Source organism: Nerophis lumbriciformis, linkage group LG12 (genome assembly GCF_033978685.3).
Source record: "Nerophis lumbriciformis linkage group LG12, RoL_Nlum_v2.1, whole genome shotgun sequence".
NCBI classification, from domain to species: Eukaryota; Metazoa; Chordata; class Actinopteri; order Syngnathiformes; family Syngnathidae; genus Nerophis; species Nerophis lumbriciformis.
Genome location: NC_084559.2, coordinates 8,380,646 through 8,395,760, shown reverse-complemented (window position 1 = coordinate 8,395,760; position 15,115 = coordinate 8,380,646).

The following is a 15,115-nucleotide window of genomic DNA, read 5'->3' as shown; positions in this document are numbered from 1 at the left end:
TAGACACACTTTATTGATCCAGAAGGTAAATTGTTCCACACAGTAGCTCAGTTTCAAAGAATGGAAAGGGTAAGGATGGAAAGGATAATGCAAGTATTAAGTAGACTAAAAATGTACAATAGTGGCAAAATAAATATAACATATATGTAATATTTACATATTATATATACAGTATATAATATATACTGACATTAGGGCTGCAGCTAACGATTATTTTTCTATCGATTAATCTATAGATTATTTTTTCGATTAATCGGTTAATCTATAGATTATTTTTTCGATTAATCTATAGATTATTTTTCCTTTTACCGATTATTTTTTTTATTTAAAATGAAGAGGAAAAAATAAATGTAGGCCAGTTTTTTCAAAAGGCATGGCTTTTATTTACAAAAAAAAAAGTATGGCCACTCAGTCAACATTGACAACAACATGACAAAATATTCTGTAACAATGTAAACATTTAAAACTTTTAACATTTAACAAAATTAAAAGTAGCTTATTTGCTTTTTAATGTGCAAATATAAAAGTAAACATCCAGTGCAAATCTTAATATTCTGGAATAGTATAAGCATTTAAAAAGTAAAAGTATTGCTTATTTTGCTTTAAAATGTGCAAAAATAAAGATAAACATCCAATACAAAAAAGTGTACAGTGTAAACATTTCAACAAAAGTAAAAGTATTGCTTATTTTGCTTAATAACACAACAATGATAGTATGATTAAAGTGAAAGTTAATTGTTGGTTTGTACATAGTATATGTAACTGTTAATGTTGTAAAAGGTATTTGCACAACTAATTAACGTTAGCGTTTGTGACACGTCTTGTGCCGTGGGGTTCTTTCAGGACCGACAGACTGAACGCCAGACGGCTTTGCCAGGTTTACAATCTTTTAATTTTACACAAAGTCTTTTCTCTTCCAACTCTTTTCTCTTTCTTTCCTTGCTTTTCAGCTCCTCTTCCTCGCTCGCTCGTCGTCCCCTGTCTCTTGCGGCGTCGCTCCCGGCGCGCCCCGCCTTGCCGCTCGCTCGCCGCCGCCGCCTCTCCACAGCGTTAAAGAGGAGCGCGTCTTTGTAAACACTGAACAGGCACGCCAAACGCGCCTCTCAGAGCAAACGGTGCTTTAGTTTATGAATTTACAACGCAGATACAAATGACACATTCATGTTTTTGTGTAATAATGACAACGTATACGCACGCGGACGAATGACTTGTTGATGGTGATGGCAAGAACGCTGTCGGGGGTTTTCTTTTCAAATGTTCGTTCATAGCCGTTGTGCTGCTATGATAGGCCATTTCCGCTCGACACAGTGTGCATACAACAACATTATTAGGCCGTTTATTGAAATACTCCCACACTTTTGACGACTTTTGGCGTGCTTTTTTCCCCTCGCTCGCATCGTCTGCTTTGCGCTCCGCCATGACAGTAGTGTGATGTAAATTTGCGACGCGCCGACGCACAAAAACGGCGTCGACGTATTTACGTAACCGATGACGTCGACTACGTCGACGCGTCGTTTCAGCCTTAACTGACATATTATTATACTATATTTGTATATAATATATACAATATATAACAAATCCCAATTACCATATACAATATTACAGTATATGTAACAGCTGCAGCAAAAAAACAAAAGGGCTGTATAAAATAGACAGTAGATCCAGCAGAAAATATACATTATTATATATATATATATGTATATATATATTCTGCATATACATGAAGATAGACTTATTAAATAAATTGCACTTCTTATTTTGCTTACTTAAGAGTTGCTATCCTCTGCTCAAGTTTGCACATGTTTTATCACATGCAAACCTTTAGTAGATCAAGCCCTATTGCATATAATCCGCTTCTTTTTTGAATGTCTTTGCTCATGCAAAATGAAACACCATTAACATAAATCTAAAAAATGCTGATATATATAATCAGGATTTCTCCACAGTAGCCTTGTTATAAAACTGATTCGACAGCACTAGTTTTTATAAATCGGAATGTGAAATAAAAAGATTTTCACTGTAAAAAAAATATTCCAAAAAACACATGTTATAACTGCGCATGTGATTCTCTCCCAACACATGCACAAGACTTGCAAACCATGTCTTTGTTTGGGGGGGAAAAAAATATCTCCTATTATTTTTTTGAAGCCTTTATTGGCGTAGAAGAGGGGAAGGGTCCCTGCCAACATTAATGAATTCAAACGCAAAAAAGACTTGACATAATTAGACTAGATGCAATCACACTGCGACCTTGGAGCGAGGCACCTGCATAACAAGCCATCAAACGGCACCATCCATCCCCACTTAGAGAGCCTCCACCGCTGCAGTTCTCTGCTCAAACAGTCCGGCTACCTTGAAGCTCAAGCTCATTAACTCTTCCACACATTGTTATGTACTCCCTCTTTCATAACAGTGTGCAAGGTTGCATGCACATCTTTAACGCCATGCGGTCGATTTTGTTCTCCTCAAGATGATTCAAAGACTCGGTATCCAAGGATGAGGCTGGCAGAAAATCAAATCAATGAGCTGCTCGTTTTTGTGGCTGCAATTTTTAGTTGTTTATTAGTATTCTAATGCCTGTTGTGCAATGTAAGGGGAGGAAGCTGCAATTCATAGCTACTAGGTTTTGCAGTAAGATTGGATCAACATACAAGACCATCTCTCATGATACAATACCTTTACCTGAAGGTACAGTTATATGCTGATGACATCATTTTGTATGTTCATGCAAAAACAAAATGTGAAGCTGCTGCAGTTCTCTCTGGTGCCATGGTGCCAGTGTCCCATTGGCTCCATGGTGCCAGTGTCCCATTGGCTCCATGGTGCCAGTGTCCCATTGGCTCCATGGTGCCAGTGTCCCATTGGTTCCATGGTGCCAGTGTGCCATTGGCTCCATGGTGCCAGTGTGCCATTGGTGCCATGGTGCCAGTATCCCATTGGCTCCATGGTGCCAGTGTCCCATTGGCTCCATGGTGCCAGTGTCCCATTGGTTCCATGGTGCCAGTGTCCCATTGGCTCCAGTGTACCAGTGTGCCATTGGTTCCATGGTGCCAGTGTGCCATTGGCTCCAGGGTACCAGTGTGTCATTGGTTCCATGGTGCCAGTGTGCCATTGGTTCCATGGTGCCAGTGTCCCATTGGCTCCATGGTGCCAGTGTCCCATTGGCTCCATGGTGCCAGTGTCCCATTGGCTCCATGGTGCCAGTGTCCCATTGGCTCCAGGGTACCAGTGTGCCAATGGGACATGGTGCCAGTGTCCCATTGGCTCCATGGTGCCAGTGTCCCATTGGCTCCATGGTGCCAGTGTCCCATTGGCTCCATGGTGCCAGTGTGCCATTCGCTCCATGGTGCCATTGGCTCCATGGTGCCAGTGTACCATTGGTTCCATGGTGCCAGTGTGCCATTAGCTCCATGGTGCCAGTGTGCCATTGGATCCATGGTGCCAGTGTGCCATTGGCTCCATGGTGCCAGTGTGCCATTGGTTTCATGGTGCCAGTGTGCCATTGGTTGCATGGTGCCAGTGTGCCATTGGCTCCATGGTGCCAGTGTCCCATTGGTTCCATGGTGCCAGTGTCCCATTGGTTCCATGGTGCCAGTGTGCCATTGGCTCCATGGTGCCAGTGTGCTATTGGTTCCATGGTGCCAGTGTGCCATTGGCTCCATGGTGCCAGTGTGCCATTGGTTCCATGGTGCCAGTGTGCCATTGGCTCCATGGTGCCAGTGTCCCATTGGCTCCAAGACTCTTGTCTGCATCTCAACACCAAAAAAACAAGTCTATGTTTTTCTCTCGGCAGTCAGCTAATGGTGAACAACCATCTGTGCTAGTCACTGGTGAGAGATTAGAATAATTTAAATATCTTGGTGCAGTCTTTGATTCCAACTTAAATTTCAAGCAGCATGTTAAGAAAATTGAACATATAATTGTCATGTCTTTTGATCATGTTTTGTTTGGCTATGTTCTGTTTGGTTTTTGGACTCCTTTAGTTTCTGTTTACGTTCCATTGTTTTGTCACCATGGCAACCCATTAGTTTTCACCTGATTCATTTTGACTCACGCACCTGTTGTCAATCATGACATATTATTTAAGCTTGTAGTTGCCAGGCAGTCGGCCTGGCGACATTACCCTTGTTACCCCTGTTATTCCTATGATTACGCGTTCCATGCCATGCCAAGTGAGTTTTTCTATTTTCATGTCACAGTAAGTGTTTTCGTTTGTATGTCCATAGTTCTGCCTTTGTTCTAGTTTTTGTTTTCTTAGCCAAGTTTGTTCCCCGCCTTGTGCGCGCTTTTCGTTTGTACTTTTTTATAGGAATAGATTAAAAATGTCTTTGCCTTCACGCCATGTCCGATCCAATTCCTTTGCATTCCGGGAAAACAAACCACACCACAGTCCACGTCTTGACAATAATTAAGTTGAAGCCGTCCAATTATAAATACATTAGACCTTCTCTCACTACAGAGTCAGAAAAGGTATATAAGCATGCCATGATATTCAGCTGCATAAACTACTATCGGATAGCTCGGTCTCCTTGGAAGTATCCTCGCTCATCCATTGAATGTTATGTTTTTCATTATTGATGTTGTTTATTGTTTGCAGTGCAACAAGACAAGACTGCATCACAGACAAAAGGGTCACATATAGCTAATTCATTTACAAATGAACAGTTTTAAATACAAATTCCTTCAAACTTCCTCCAGTGCACTAAAATATCTCAAATTAATTCAGCTGAAATTTATTCCGAGCTCTTTATCAGTAGAATAATGCCAATTCCTGCTCAGGGAAAGCAGGTGCAATCACCAAAGGAGGTGGAGGTTAATCTGTTTCTTAATTTATTTATGTCAACTTGGCAACCTTCCAGTTGTAGCAGAAGATTTCATTTATTAGCGTAGAGTGCCTGATATAACGGGATTACAATCTGAAATTGTCTGTAAACCTCAGTGTTTCTGCTGGCTTCAGCCGGTTTGTTAACCCTTCATGGTATCACAACAGACTGGTGCATACTTGCCAACCCTCCCGGATTTTCCGGGAGACTCCCGAAATTCAGCGCCTCTCCCGAAAACCTCCCGGGACAAATTTTCTCCCGAAGATCTCCCGAAATTCAGGCCCAAATTCTAACCCACAACATAAACAGCATACCTGCCCAATAACGTTATAACTGTAGAATGATGGAGGGCGAGTTCTTGGTTTCTTATGTGGGTTTATTGTTAGGCAGTTTCATTAACGTCCTCCCAGCGCGGCAACAACACACAACAACAGCAGTCACGTTTTTCGTCTACCGTAAAGCAGTTGGTCTGCCGTAAACAGCAATGTTGTGACACTCTTAAACAGGACAATACTGCCATCTAGTGCATTTGATGAAAGCACTTTTGTGCGTGCCACACAGCAATGCATCATCATGTTCAGCATGGTTCGAAAAATAGTGACAGAGAATAGAACAAGGATGAACAATTCAACCCTTAACTCAACAATGAGTAGATGAGTGTTATGTGTGTGTATATGTGTAAATAAATGAACACTGAAATTCAAGTATTTATTTTATATATATATATATATATATATATATATATATATATATATATATATATATATATATATATATATATATATATATATATATATATATATAGCTAGAATTCACTGAACGTCAAGTATTTCTTATATATACATATATATATATACATAGTCTTGTGATTTTTTTCCCACACATACATATATATATATATATATATATATATATATATATATATATATATATATATGTCTTAATAAGGTTATCCAAAAAATAGTGCTCGATACCGTAGTAGAGCGCAATATATGTATGTGTGGGAAAAAAATCACAAGACTATTTCATCTCTACAGGCCTGTTTCATGAGGGGGGGTACCCTCAATCATCAGGAGATTTTAATGGGAGCATTCGCATACCATGGTTTATATAGGGCACAGAGTGGGTGGGTACAGGCTGGCGTAGGGGCGTGGTGATTGGCTCATGTGTTACCTAGGAGGTGTTTCCGTCTATGGCGGCATGTTGTTACAATTTCGCTGCGCTTGTTGAGGGATGACAGGTCTGGACGGTAAATAATAAACAGTTTCTCTTTCAAGCATAGGTTGCATCTTTTATTACCACTATTGTAAGGTGTGCTGGATGCAAGAATTTGCCATGTTATTGAATATTCAACATTATTGTCTTTGAGGTCCCAAATGTGTTTGCTGAGTTCTGTGGTATTTCGCAGGTTTTTGTTCCTGAAAGAAGCCTTGTGATTGTTCCATCTGGTTTTGAATTCTCCCTCGGTTAATCCTACATATGTGTCGGATGTGTTAATGTCCTTGCGTATTACCTTAGATTGGTAGACAACTGATGTTTGTAAGCACCCCCCGTTGAGGGGGCAATCAGGTTTCTTTCGACAGTTACAGCCTTTGTTGGTTTTGGAGTCGCTCTGTCTGGGGGCCGACGGCTCATTTGCAATTGTTTTGTTGTGGTTTGAGATGATTTGTCATATATTGTTCATGCAGCTGTAGCTCAAATTAATGTTGTTCTTGTTGAATACTTTTCTTAGGGTGTTGTCTTTGGGAAATATATATATATATATATATATATATGAAATACTTGACTTGGTGAATTCTAGCTGTAAATATACTCCTCCCCTTTTGGCCACGCCCCAACCACGCCCCCGTCCCACCCTGACCACGCCCACCCCCTCCCCTCACCTCCCGAGATCGGAGGTCTCAAGGTTGGCAAGTATGCGTTAACAGTTCATTTTACTCATTTTCAGTAATTACTAGTTTATATGTAACTGTTGTTATATTGTTTTACTTTCTTTTTTATTCAAGAAAATGTTTTTAATTTATTTATCTTATTTTATTTTATTTATTTTTTTTAAAGTACCTTATCTTCACCATACCTGGTTGTCCAAATTAGGCATAATAATGTGTTATTTCCACGACTGTATATATCGGTTGATATCGGTATCGGTTGATATCGGTGTCGTTAATTAAAGAGTTGGACAATATCGGAATATTGGATATCAGCAAAAAGCCATTATCAGACATCCCTATACATAAGTGCAAGTGTATACATTCAAAAATATAATTATTGTTGTCACCATTCCGGTAATAGTATTGGCATCCTTGTTGTACTTTTTGATTTATTTTATGACTTGGGTGGGATAGTTCTCCTTTCAGCTCTAATTTGGACTGCGCCAACTGTTGAGAGAATTATGTCCACCGGCTCAGTTTTCAGAGCAAAGAAGTGCAGCAAACAATATGGATTGGAGCAAAGGGACTGAAGGAACCAGAGTAAACCAAAACAATAAAATGGTCTATAAAACTGAGCTACTGGAATCGCAATTTTTTTTTTTTTTTACACTTCTCTTTGATCTATTGATGACATAAAACATAGTGAGTGCATCTCTCAAAGCTTAAATGTGAAAATATTTCATGAAATTGTACAGTTATTGCATTGAAGATAGTGTCCTCCCAACAAAGTGATGAAACTACTTTGCATGGGAGTTAAGCATATAGCATACTTGCCAACCCTCACGGATTTTCCGGGAGACTCCCGAAATTCAGCGCCTCTCCCGAAAACCTCCCGAGACAAATTTTGTCCCGAAAAACTCCGGAAATTCAGGCGGACTTGAGTGACGTGTTGACAACACACAACAACAGTGTCTACCGTAAAGCAGTTTGTCTGCTGTAAACAGCAATGTTGTGACACTTTTAAACAGGACAATACTGCCATCTACTGTACATGCACATGTGACCCACCCATAATGTGTCACATTTTTGTGTTGATTTATTTATTTTATTTTGTGGTTTGAATTCGTTTTTGGAGCTGTCATTACACATTTATCAGTATTCACATTGGTCAGTAGGGGGCAGTAGGGCGTTTCTTCCCAATTGAATGCTATCACCTGCAGACCGGAAGTGTCTTGTCATTCTGATGAGCGCGACCAGTCTGTGAACAATTGAAACGTCCTGTGTGCTTTTTCCTCCTGTATAACAGGTTAGTTTTGGTGAATCAACTCACTGAATAATATCCATGTGATCTTTATAAGTTTAAGTACACATTCTGATGGTGGAGCCTAACTCTAAAGTGTTTGTGAGTTGTAGTTTGTAAATGAACACTGAAATTCAAGTATTTATTTTATTTATATATATATATATATATATATATATATATACATATATATATATATATATATATATATATATATATATATATATATATATATATATATATACATATATATATATATATATATATATATATATATATATATATATATATATAGCTAGAATTCACTGAAAGTCAAGTATTTCTTATATATATATATATATATATATATATATATATATATATATCTTAACCACGCCCCCAACCACGCCCCCGGCCCCACCCCCGACCACGCCCCTGCCCCCACCCCCTATCCCCCACCTCCCGAAATCGGAGGTCTCAAGGTTGGCAAGTATGGCATATAGTCTGAGCGCTCTTTGGGGAGGTTTCACATTCTTCTAATACAACATGTGTCACAAAAGACATATTTCAAATCCAAACTACACTTTTACCCTTTCTAAGTAATCCTGCTGGAGTCCAACACCCTTTTCCAGCAATCTCTGCCACGCCGTGGCGCGGTTGGCAGAGTGGCCGTGCCAGCAAGCTGAGGGTTCCTGGTTAATCCCCACCTTATACCAACCTAGTCACGTCCGTTGTGTCCTTGAGCAAGACACTTCACCCTTGCTCCTGATGGGTGCTGGTTAGTGCCTTGCATGGCAGCTCCCGCCATCAGTGTGTGAATGTGTGTGTGAATGGGTGAATGTGGAAATAGTGTCAAAACACTTTGAGTACCTTAAAGGTAAAAAAGCGCTATACAAGTAGAACCCATTTACCATTTTAGTTACTGACCGGGCTGACTTCCGGTTCCGGTTCACCGTGCGTGACTGCTCGCTGACTGCTCGCTCGCTGTTTCGAAAAAGCTAAATATCGTTCTATTTGTGTGCTTTTAATTGTTCTGCAGCTTTCTTTATTACTTTCTCAACATATTTAGTAGTACTATTTAACTTGCAAATCACCCGATCTCTGTCTCTCCACCCCTCCCGCAGCTAGCTAGCAGCTAGCTGCTAAGCTAACGAAGCTAGCGCGGAGAAAGGCGTCGCCGGTCAGAAGGACTTCCCGGAAGACAGCAGGAACTTCACTCGGTGACAGAAAACACCGTGAGTATGGCTTCCTGCGCGTCTTGCACCTTACTCACGGAGAGGCTGGCTCTGCTAGAGGGCCGTGTCCGCCAGTTAGAGCAGAGTAATCTCGTAACTTTAGATGTTGCGGACACATCTGCTAGCGTTAGCTGTAGCGAGCTAACTAGCCCAGCCTGTAGTAGTCCTAAGCGGCCTACAAGCTACGGTGTACCGGTTGAGACGCATAATAGATTTAGCTCTTTAGCTAGTCCTACACCCCAGTCTACCGGGCACCACACCTTAGTCATAGGGGACCTCATCACCCGAAACATAAAGCTTAGCAAACCAGCCACAATTAAGTGCATCCCTGGGGCCCGAGCACCTGACATTGAGGCTAATCTTAGGGAGCTAACTCGCAACAGGCCTAGTAAACACGTACGACAGGCAAATCGCACCACCAGTTATGCGAATATAGTTGTACACGTTGGCTCCAATGACACTAGAATGAGACAGTCAGAGATTACAAAGAGAAACATAGCCAGGACTTGTGATCTTGCTAGAAAGATGTCCAGGCATCGAGTAATTGTCTCTGGCCCTCTGCCTGCGAGAGGCAATGATGAGAGATATAGCAGATTAGTCTCGCTTAACAAGTGGCTGGCTAGCTTCTGTAGACAACAGGGACTAACGTTTATTGATAATTGGCCCTCTTTCTGGGTCAAACCAGGCTTGCTGATGAGGGACGGCCTTCACCCTAACCAGGAAGGCGCCATCATCCTGTCTAAGAACATAGACTACTGTTTAAGTCACATTTGACTAACTACACTAGAGCAAGCCCGGTCACAGGCAATTACAGAGCCTGCTAGTCCGGGTGAGGAGTCAGTTAAGCTAGAACTAGCCAGCACCAGGCTGGATAATTCCTGTACGCATAGCAATTTTCTTAGAATAACACACAACTCACATAATGTGTTTTCTGTTGTGAATGTGTCCGGGGTGGATATGCATTCTACTGAGGTGGCAAATCATGATGCGTTCAGTCGATCGCAGCATCAAGCAAACAATCTGAAAATTCCCGTCGTATCAATTCCTAGATATGGTCGAAACTATTTAAAGTGCACTACGTATAATAAACGCAACACTATTAATATTTCTACTATGGATAATTTAAACAAAAACTCGTCAAAACAGCCCAATACTTATAATATGGGCTTTTTAAACATAAGATCATTGTCTCCCAAAACGTTATTACGCTTGTGCAGCCCTTTGAGGCACTTGTGATTTAGGGCTGTATAAATAAAGATTGATTGATTGATTGATTGACTTAGTATGTTCTCTGTTTTAATGGCTATTTTTTTTTTAAATATTGGTTTGTACTGTAGCACTTTAAGATTTATTCAAATGAAAAATGCGCAGCCAATAAAATGGATGATTTATGGCAGCCGTTGTCTTCCTGTGTTAAGCGGTCTGTAAAAAATACCTCTTTCATTTTTCTTCTGAGTAAAGAACGATCACCTGACTGGCTAGCTCATTATTTTTGCAAAATAGCTTGGGAATCTCCGAGAGATTGATACTATTTAGATTGATCTATTTATTTGCAAACTTTGGAATTTTTTTGGTGTGATAAATTATATATATATATATATATATATATATATATATATATATATATATATATATATATATATATATATATATATATATATATATATTATTTGTAAAAAGCACTTTACATTGAGTAAACAACCTCAAAGTGCTACAGTGTATTAAAAAAATAATAAATAAAAAGATAATGAAAAATAAATAAAAATAAAAAATAGAACAGCCAAATAGCTAAAACTAGTATGCATATATCTAAAAAAAAAAGAGGCTTTTTTAAAAAGAAGGGTTTTTAAGCCTTTTTTAAAAGTATCCAAAGTCTGTGGTGCCCTCAGGTGGTCAGGGAGAGCGTTCCACAGACTGGGAGCGGCGGAGCAGAAAGCTTTGTCCTCGGAGGTTGGAGGAGGTTAGCCTGTCCGGAGCGGAGATGTCGTGTGGAGGATTTGGGGGTGAGTAGTTCTTTGAGGTAGAGGGGGGCATTTCCATGGAGGCACTGGTGGGTTAGTAGGGAGACTTTGAATTCAATCCTGAGTGGAACAGGAAGCCAGTGAAGGGATTTGAGAGTTGGTATGATATGGTCATATTTCCGCACTCTCATCAGGATCCTAGCAGCACTATTTTGTATGTATTGCAGCTTCTGGATGTATATATATATATATATATATATATATATATATATATGTATATATATATATATATATATATATATACAGGGCCGGCCCGTGGCATAGGCCGTATAGGCAAATGCTAAGGGCGCCGTCCATCAGGGGGCGCCACGCCAGTGCCACAAATGTTGGAGAAAAAAAAAAAAAGTTGGTACTATTATTTCTAAATACAAAAAATAATCCCACGTTAATTAAAATGCAAAGTAAAGCCTATATAATAGAAATATTATTTGTTACAACATTACTTTACATTTTTATCTTGTTAACTATTCTGATTGTTAATTTGCTTTCTTTAAGTAAAAAAAAGGTCAAAGACAAAGCTATTTGGTTTCTTGTGAGTATATACAGTTCACTGCCGATGTGGGGGGGCGCCATCTAAAATCTTGCCTAGGGCGCCAGATTGGTTAGGGCCGGGCCTGTATATATATATGATAATTGTTATGTTTGCGGGGGGAGTAGACGGCACAGACCACAAGGGGGCATAGTAGCTCTATGTATTTATTATATATATTTACAGTATATATATAGAATATATATATAATACAATACAATAATATAACTAAACTAGAGAAGGGAGTGTGACTAAATTCAAAGGTGTATGGTGTGAGACTATGTGTGGGTATTAGCTGTTGAGTGTTACCGTAATGTTGAGTGAGAAGCAGGAAGTCCCAAAGTGGAAAGACAAGCTGGAATGTCCGTAAGGCGATAGCGGGGTTGGGGAGGTCCGTGTCCAAGCGGGAGGTGGAGATCTAAGAGGTTGCAGGGAAGCAGAAGGAACGCGAGGGCAAAGACGAGGAACGAAGGCAGACTGCTGGAAGGACGACAAGGAAGACACAAGACTAATCAAACACGGGGAAGAAAACACAGAGAGCAAAGAGCAAGATTGCATGAAGCACGACGATCGCTTACTGTGCGTGAACGGGTGGTTATGTTCTGGCCCGGAACGCAGGTCTGCACCGGCTGAAGACGGCGGGGCCTCTGATCAACCACAGGTGCGTTGGTTGCTGGTGATTGATTGCAGCTGCCGGCTGCAGCAGGCACCTGGAAGTGCGTTGTTGGAGGTGCACTCATCAGAGAGCACAGATGAGTGCTCATTAGCATGTACAATAATAGCTTCAATGTGTTCTTTGTCATTATTGAGGCTCTTCACAAATAATTTGATACCACACATCAACATATGAACTCTACATGTTTCAAATTCGGAATAAAGATAGAATAAACACATTTGAATTATTCATCATGAGAAATGTACAGTGATTTATTTTGTGGCAGCATGCAGTGTCGCCTTAGCATTTCCCACAAGACACACATCCGAGCTGATCTACATGGATGGAGCATGTACCTTTCTGTTCAAATCAAGCACTCTTGTCATCCAACCAGCCCGCCCTGCACGGATCTCCACATGAGTGAGTGGACACGCTACCGGAGGAGACAGGAATCTGCATTTTATTCCCCAGGCTATTTGGGAATAGCAAGCCCAGACACTCAAAGAGGGTGAGACCTGAGGACAAAGTGAAAAGTATATTGCAGGCATTTGTCACAAACACATTGAATTATTTTCCAAAACGACTGAGCACACTGTACAAAATACATATGCAACAAATACATATATAATTATTCAAGACAAAAAAAAAGATCCAAATGTGTATGCTAGAGATGTGCGGATAGGCAATTATTTCATCCGCAACCGCATCAGAAAGTCGTCAACCACCCGCCATCCACCCGATCTAACATTTGATCAGAACCGCATCCGCCCGCCATCCGCCCGCACCCGCCCGTTGTTATATATCTAATATAGACGATGCAAGGCATTAGTGAGGTTATAAAGCTTTTGCCTGTTAAAGAAAGGAGACTGATCCAATGCAGCACAGACATTCGCGTGCCACGCTGTCACGACCCAGACGCACACCAGTGCGCAATCATATGGGAGCCGCGCTGAGCGCACCTCCAAGCGCGTCTCGCTGCCGGCGACGGCCAGGTATATGGGCCCGACGCTCCAGCGCCATCCATTTTCAGGGCTAGTTGATTCGGCACGTGGGTTGTTACACACTCCTTAGCGGGTTCCAACTTCCATGGCCACCGTCCTGCTGTCTATATCAACCAGGGTGAGCCCCACCCCTTTCGTGAGCGCACTGCGCGCGGAGTGACCCCTGTTACGCGCCCCCGGCAACAGGGGTGGCGGGCAGGTAAGCTGCGCGGGCGGAGCGCGCGGAGTGACCCCGCGGAGTGACCCCTGTAAGCTGCTTACCTGCTGCGCGTGACGCCGGCCGCGGCGAAGGCGGACGAGGCGGGGTGTCGGTGCGGTGGGCGCGGTGGTGACCCTGGACGTGCGTCGGGCCCTTCTCGCGGATCGTCTCAGCTACGGCTCCCGGTGGGACCCTCTCGGGGGAAGGGGCCTCGGTCCCGGACCCCGGCGAGGTGTCCCTTCTCCGCTCCGTAAAAGTGTCCATCTCTTTTTTTTTTTTTCTTCTGTTGTGGCATATGCTGCAGGTGCCTGCTCGTTTTTCGTATGTGGGTAACAACATTTAACTATGTATATATATTTCCCAATTGGTTTAACTGCCACCCGCCTGAATCTATTTAAAATCTAATTTTTTTTAATAATTTGAACCACCCGACCCGACCCGACCGGCGGATAAAATCTAATTTTTTTTAATTTCATCCGCCCGATCCGCGGATAATCCGCGGACTCCGCGGTTGTGCCCGCAAACCGCGCATCTCTAGTGTGTGCATATAGTCCATCCATCCATCCATCTTCTTCCGCTTATCCGAGGTCAGGTCGCGGGAGCAGCAGCCTAAGCAGGGAAGCCCAGACTTCCCTCTCCTCAGCCACTTGGTCCAGCTCTTCCCGGGGGCTCCCGAGGCGTTCCCAGGCCAGCAGGGAGACATAGTCTTCCCAACGTGTCCTGGGTCTTCCCCGTGGCTTCCTACCGGTCGGACGTGCCCTAAACACCTCCCTAAGGAGGCGTTCGGGTGGTGTTATCTGAAATATTCTTTGTGGCTATGGATTAGTGAAGTTTTTTGTATTTTTAATATAACTATATGTGGTTATAGTTTGTCACCGATTCTGTTCATAACCTTTATGGACAGAATTTCTAGGCGCAGTCAAGGCGTTGAGGGGATCCGGTTTGGTGGCTGCAGGATTAGGTCTCTGCTTTTTGCAGATGATGTGGTCCTGATGGCTTCATCTGGCCAGGATCTTCAGCTCTCACTGGATCGGTTCGCAGCCGAGTGTGAAGCGACTGGGATGAGAATCAGCACCTCCAAGTCCGAGTCCATGGTTCTCGCCCGGAAATGGGTGGAGTGCCATCTCCGGGTTGGGGAGGAGATCTTGCCCCAAGTGGAGGAGTTCAAGTACCTGGGAGTCTTGTTCACGAGTGAGGGAAGAGTGGATGGTGAGATCGACAGGCGGATCGGTGCAGCATCTTCAGTAATGCGGACGCTGTATCGATCCGTTGTGGTGAAGAAGGAGCTGAGCCGGAAGGCAAAGCTCTCAATTTACCGGTCGATCTACGTTCCCATCCTCACCTATGGTCATGAGCTTTGGGTTATGACCGAAAGGACAAGATCACGGGTACAAGCGGCCCAAATGAGTTTCCTCCGCCGGGTGGCGGGTCTCTCCCTTAGAGATAGGGTGAGAAGCTCTGTCATCCGGGAGGAGCTCAAAGTAAAGCCGCTGCTCCTCCAC